The sequence below is a fragment of the Anser cygnoides genome, chromosome 4 (assembly GCF_040182565.1).
Source record: "Anser cygnoides isolate HZ-2024a breed goose chromosome 4, Taihu_goose_T2T_genome, whole genome shotgun sequence".
In the NCBI taxonomy this organism is placed as follows: Eukaryota; Metazoa; Chordata; class Aves; order Anseriformes; family Anatidae; genus Anser; species Anser cygnoides.
The window spans coordinates 57,050,921-57,056,920 of record NC_089876.1 but is presented as its reverse complement, the minus strand read 5'-3'; the positions used below and the strand labels follow the sequence as shown (position 1 = coordinate 57,056,920).

Sequence of the window (6,000 nt, the reverse complement as noted above, 5' to 3'; positions counted from 1 at the left end):
ACGAAGCATACGCCAGTCCAAGCCATGAGCAGCCAGTTTTTTGAGGAGAAGCAGCCAGTTTTTTGAGGAGAAATATTCTTACATTGTATTCAGTGAGGTTTTTGGTTTTTTGTTTGTTTGTTTTGGTGCTGCTATTTTTCACAGTTGATCATTGTACAGTGAAAAATACCTACATAATTTTTGGGTTGAACATATACCTCTATATTAATAGCTCCATCTTGTTTTTCTTGTGCATGGTCTTCAGGGGCTGTATTTTGAAGCATGAGACAATTTATTGTATTTGTGATTCATAATGTTTCAGGAAATTTTCTATTGAAAATGAGCAGTAATACTCTATTCCTTCTTTCAGAAATGCCCTAAGGAATATAAATCTGTTACAATAGATTCTGATTTTAATTTTGTTTCTCAGATAGTTTATCCAGTGTTTCAGACAATATCCAATGCAAATGCTCTCAAAATAGAGTTAAGCTATTGTTGCTTATAATTCTTGGATGCATTAAAGAAAGGATAGGTCCAAAGATAGATGACAGAAGTTTAACAGAACTATACTATAGGCTAAACTGCTGGAAATAAATGTGCAAACTGTACAATTATCGAACAATTAACTTTTTGGACTGCATTGTGATCTACCCTCAGGGTAAAATAGACCAAAACACCTGTTAAATAGCATAAAATCTAATTTTACTTAATGGCCTTTATTTCCCTAATTTGCTTAGTTCTTGGGAAAAGCTGTGATCAGGAAAAATGTTTTATTCCCATTGTGGAGTGAAGTGCCAATTTGTTCCAGTTCCCTTCAGTGTGTATATCGCACTTATGCACAAAGTGAAATTAATTTGCAGATGAACGGTATAGCTCCAGGAAGTTGTTACACGAACTACAACATGCAAAATCTTTTGTGTGTGTGCATGTGTGCTCTTCAAAGGCAAACTTTTGCTTTTATTGGGGTAGATTTTAACACTTTAGGCCAATAAAAGTCACAATTAATTACATTGAAACCATAGAAATTATTTTCTGAGTGTGCTGGAGTCTTTATCAGTTCTAAAATGTCTAAAGTGAACAGAAAAGTCTTCTGCACACAAATTGGAAGATGTATAGAAGATTATTTCCATCTCAATTATAGATTTAATTTAGTTCACAATATATTAGAAACCAACTTTTCCAGTATACTTGGGTCCATCTGCAGTATTCATTATCTGAAAGTCTCATTAACAAGTTAATTGATCTTCCCTAAGGAAATCTTAAAGATCCCACCCACACAAATCTTGATTACTATTCAACCTGAAGTAGCCCTGAGAGCCCAAATGCTACCTTTAAAATTCGATGACATTAGGACAGACTATGAAAAATAAGGATTTAAATTATTTTTCTAGGACGTTGTTCTTTACTGTCTATTTGAAAATGTTAGAGTAAAAATGAAAAAAGGTGTTGAAAGAAGAGAAACAAAGAGGTGGAGGCAGAAAGGGAAGAGTTTTTTAATGCCCCTTAAAGCTGCATGCAAGAAAAATGCATGTAAAGGCTACATTTTTCATAAAAGCACTGCTTCAGGGTAGAGGACCCAAAAGACAAAAAAAGAAAAACAGAAAAAAGAAAGGGTGAATATTAAATCTAAACTAGTTCTATACCTAGAACCTGCTGGTTATGTGGATATTTGGTAACTAGTGGCAACACAGGGCGCAACATGAAAATTAAGTCATAACACCTGGGCTCAAAATGTATAACACAGGGGTAAGACATAACTAACAGAAGTAAACAAATCACCTCTAAATGAGTCCCAAATCATTCATCTGTAATAACAATTAAGTTCATTTCAGGGTTTATATTTCCCCACCCACCCACAAAGCCAACTTGAGATTATTTTTCTCCTTTTTTCAATACAATTACATTCTATATTAGTTTAATTATATTATCATATAGAAATAAACACTTACATTCCCTGGTGATGACAATAATTTTCTAGAGAACAAAAAGTTTTTATTATTTTATATATATATATATATAAATTCATCTTTGTTTATAATAATCAGCAATTAGTTCTGGCAGTATCCCTGTGGCTCCCTCGCCAGCTGGAAGGAGAAGCAATTATATAGTTGGCATTTCTTTTAGGACAGCAGCTTCAGAGTCACTGTACAAAAAAACACTTTTATCAGGGTTATTTAGATTTTTAAGAATTTTCTTTCTAGATTTTTATCAAGAAATCATTTTAATCCTTTGTGTCTCAGCCAAGGAATGAATGACACTTACTTGCTAGTCAGAAGGTGTTGTTTCTATTGCAAGGTAACATGTATGTTTAGAATAGAATTTCAAACTGCTTTAAAGAATTTACCAATAATTCCTAGTTAACTATGGAAGAGAGAGTTGGAAGAGGTTAGAGGCCTGACAAAAATTTATATGAGTAAGGATGTGTTATAACTTCTATTGGAAAAATATTGGAATGTTAGTCCATCTTATTATTGTATGCTTTAGTTGATATCAGCTTTGTAAGTAGTATTTTCTAGATGTAAGTTAAGAAGTACCAATTATAAAAGAAAAAAAGTTATGCTCTAAGAAAAAAGATAATGAGATAATATTAAAAAAGAACAACAACAACAAAACCTAGAACATTTTAACTGCTCTCATTATTAGCTGGCTGATTTCTTTTTGGCATCACAGTAGATCCTCAAGAAAAAACTCTGGGATGAGAACACATTAGGATCTCTGGCATGGCAATGGGCAAAAATGTGATTGCTGAAAATAAAGAATATTGTAAGAACAAATCTGACATTGGTATCTGGACCAAATAGTTGGAAGAACAGCCTAAGAGAAGTATAATACAACATTACAGAGAATTGGGAAAGATCCTGGGAAAAGTCTAAAAAGCATTATGCAGAGTAGAATGAGAATATATAATGAATGAAGAATGATTCAAATGCATAATAGGTAGTCAAAATTACTATAAGTTTAGTCAGAAATAACACTTAGGAAAAAGGTTGTAATACAACAACCGTATTTTATATTGAGTAGAGAAGGAAGTGTTTTTGGGTGGAGCTGGAAAACAACTTAAGGGCATGTGTAAGTGAAGAGTTGGGGGGAATAATAATTGCAGAATTAAAACTCAGCTTTACCTCTGCACATTGAGTTATATCCATATGCACAAAAAAGGAAATGGATTTAACAGAATGTCATAGATTCTTAAGGCATCAGCTTGTAATGTAGGAGACAGCAGAAGAGAGGGAGAATAAAAAATATGTTAAAGACCATCAAACAGCAGAAAAGTTCCATCTAAATCACTATTAACAATCTAATCAATGTATTGGGAGCTGCAGCAGACCTAAAGAATGCTACATTTTAGTATAGACAATCCACCTAAGGTACCTGGATTCTTTATGTTACTTTTATAAGGTACATGGATTCTTTATGTTAGCTTTACATTCTGTCTTCCTTTATGTAGTGATCTTTCCCTTTCATATGGCAACCCACTGCAGTTCTAGTGGCAGTTCACACTGATTACTTCACTCTGTGTGTCAAAAATCTGATTAATATCTTCAGGTTAATATATTTATTTATTTTATATCCAGAGGGATGAAATTTTCAAAGTATTTGAGTAACTTCAGAACTAAAAATTGTTTTTAAAATGATATAAAGACCAGATTAGGATTTAGGCATATACATATCCTTACAAAACCATCCTGAGAAAGGGAAATCTCACAGGTACAATGGTACTTAACTTTTACATGGAATTAAGATCCTAAAACATGTAGATATCTTTGAATTTTTGGCCCACAAGCATGCAACACAACACATACCACAGCAGGTAATTAAGCATGATCAGTCAACATCTACCAGTTCTTTAAGAAGACTGTTTGTGAGTCAACTGTGGTCCACATGCCATAAAAGAGTAACAGCACAGTTTTCTGTATGAATTAATAGATCCTGTCAGGAATATTGGCTCAGACAGATCATTTCACACATGTGGCTAAAATGTTTTTACAACAGAACTTAAAACCTAAAAGTAGGGTTTGACTGAAATTTGCAACCACACTTTGAAAGAATATCACATAAATGCTATACATAAATATGTAAATCCAGAATGGGGTATCTTCAAATTCTTCTTTTAGTGAAAATGGCTGAATATGAGCCAATAAAAAAGAGTAGAGGGACAGATCATATAGTTTACTGTTTTAATAATGGCTTTTGCCTTGCCTAATACTCAGTGAAGAACTGTGCGCTGATTGGTGTTTTTATATTGGTCAAACTTTCTAGTCAAAGTCTGGACTCAGCATCCTCATATGACTGCTTATCAGCTGGCATTCTGCAACTTCAAAACAGATGAAGAATCATACAACCAGTTTTATAGCAATTTCCCTTTATCCTGTTTTCCTTTTTTTCTTTTTTTTTCTTTTTTTTTTTTTTTCCTCCCCTTTCTTTTCTCACTCAAGAGTGTAGTAAGTCAATAGCTGATGGTCTTCTGACAAGGGCACAGCTTCTCCAGGTTTCCACAGGCATAATATGCACAGTATATAGCTTAGTTCATATATGCATAGCCCATACATAGGTCTTTGCTTCAATGTGCCTAGAATAAGAGAAAAAATGAGAACAAACCCATTAATAGGTACATAATCTTCTGCATCTTGTCCTCTCCTGTCCTTTGTAGCATAGGTCATTCAGCAAAGGTTTCATCCATAGACATCTTGAGTTGCCTTGAAACCATCATTCTGCCATTCCTCATTAGATGTGCTCTACACTGTAATAAAAATTAAATTATTAATAATGCCAGAAACACCAGACCAATTAAAATTAGTGAGAAAACAAAGTGATTAGGCAAAGATTTAGTTTGCTTCAAAAAATCATTTAACTGTTTGGATGTTTAGCCACAGAAAATTAATATAGTCATTTGGATTTTTCAGAAATGGCCAAAAAATTGTCTGGGTAAAATCTAGGAAGCATTTTTTAAACTTCTGTTTCAAGACTTGTCTACAGCTGAGATACAATGATTCATTCTACCAATGCACTTTCTGAATTCCTATCTTTTTGTTTTCTGTTGTTGTTGTTTCCCTATATTTCCTTGTTTGTTTTTGTTTATTTTCCTATGATACAGATAAATGTCTTTAGAAAGCAAAGTATATCTCTTACTCTGTCTTTACTTTGTATTATCCTTTCACTTCTTCTATTTGTTTTTTTCCTTTCCTCATTCGTGTCATGGTCACTTGCTCTTCTAAGATGTCACTAATAGTCATAATTTCAGCATAGCTAAAATACAAAATCAAAGAATATTTATATTAGAAAAAAAAAGTCATGCTTTATAAAATCATTTCAGCTCTGAAAAAAAAAAAAAAAGAATTTTAATTGCTTTCTTAAACCCAGAGGAAGCTGAAAGAGGAGAGATCTTTAAATAAAAATTAATTTAAGTCTGCATTTGGAGATAATTAATTTTACACAGCTCAATACAAATTAGCAATTTGTATTTCATGTCTAAATCAAACCTGCTATCTAATAGAAAAGGGGAATGGATTTGTACTAGGCCTTATTCTCTTGTCATGAGTATAGTATCTGAATGGCAGATAGTAGCGCAGTAAGTAAAACATCAAAGGGAAGTACTGTCTTAACCCCTTTATTAAAAAAAAAAAAAAAGACTGAAATCTACAAGGAGGGGGGGAAGGGGGAATGTGGTCTGAATTTTACTTCTAACAAAGTATTGGGTACACACCGATAGGAATAAATTTGACACCTGGCAGCAAAAGCATCTGCTGAGATCTACGTGAGGTTTTATAAATCTATCTTGTGGCACAACTTTGCTATATATTTGCTATAAAAGTAAGTAATGTAATATCAACAGTTTTTTCAAGTTTTAGGAAAAAAATAAGATCACTATCAAGTATACTTCATACCTTTTGAAGGCAAGTAAAAGTCAATAATTTTTCTCAAGTTTGTATAAAATATCAGTCCCTGCTGGACTGTAGTAAACACAGTGACTGCTTTAATAACCTTTTAGCCTTTCATCTAATTTCTTCATGGACAGCTATA

At 32.9% G+C, this 6,000-nt stretch overlaps 1 long non-coding RNA gene across 1 annotated transcript in view; it reads right to left on the bottom strand.

Annotated features, from left to right (window-relative positions):
- Positions 1–3,070: 3,070 nt before the first annotated feature.
- Positions 3,071–6,000, bottom strand: part of LOC136790729 (uncharacterized) — a 39,877-nt gene continuing 36,947 nt past the window's right edge. The window contains exons 2-3 of the long non-coding RNA XR_010831201.1: positions 5,110–5,226; positions 3,071–4,720 (exon numbers count right to left, since the gene is read on the bottom strand). This is a non-coding gene — a long non-coding RNA (uncharacterized lncRNA). The remainder of the gene's footprint in view (positions 4,721–5,109; positions 5,227–6,000) is intronic.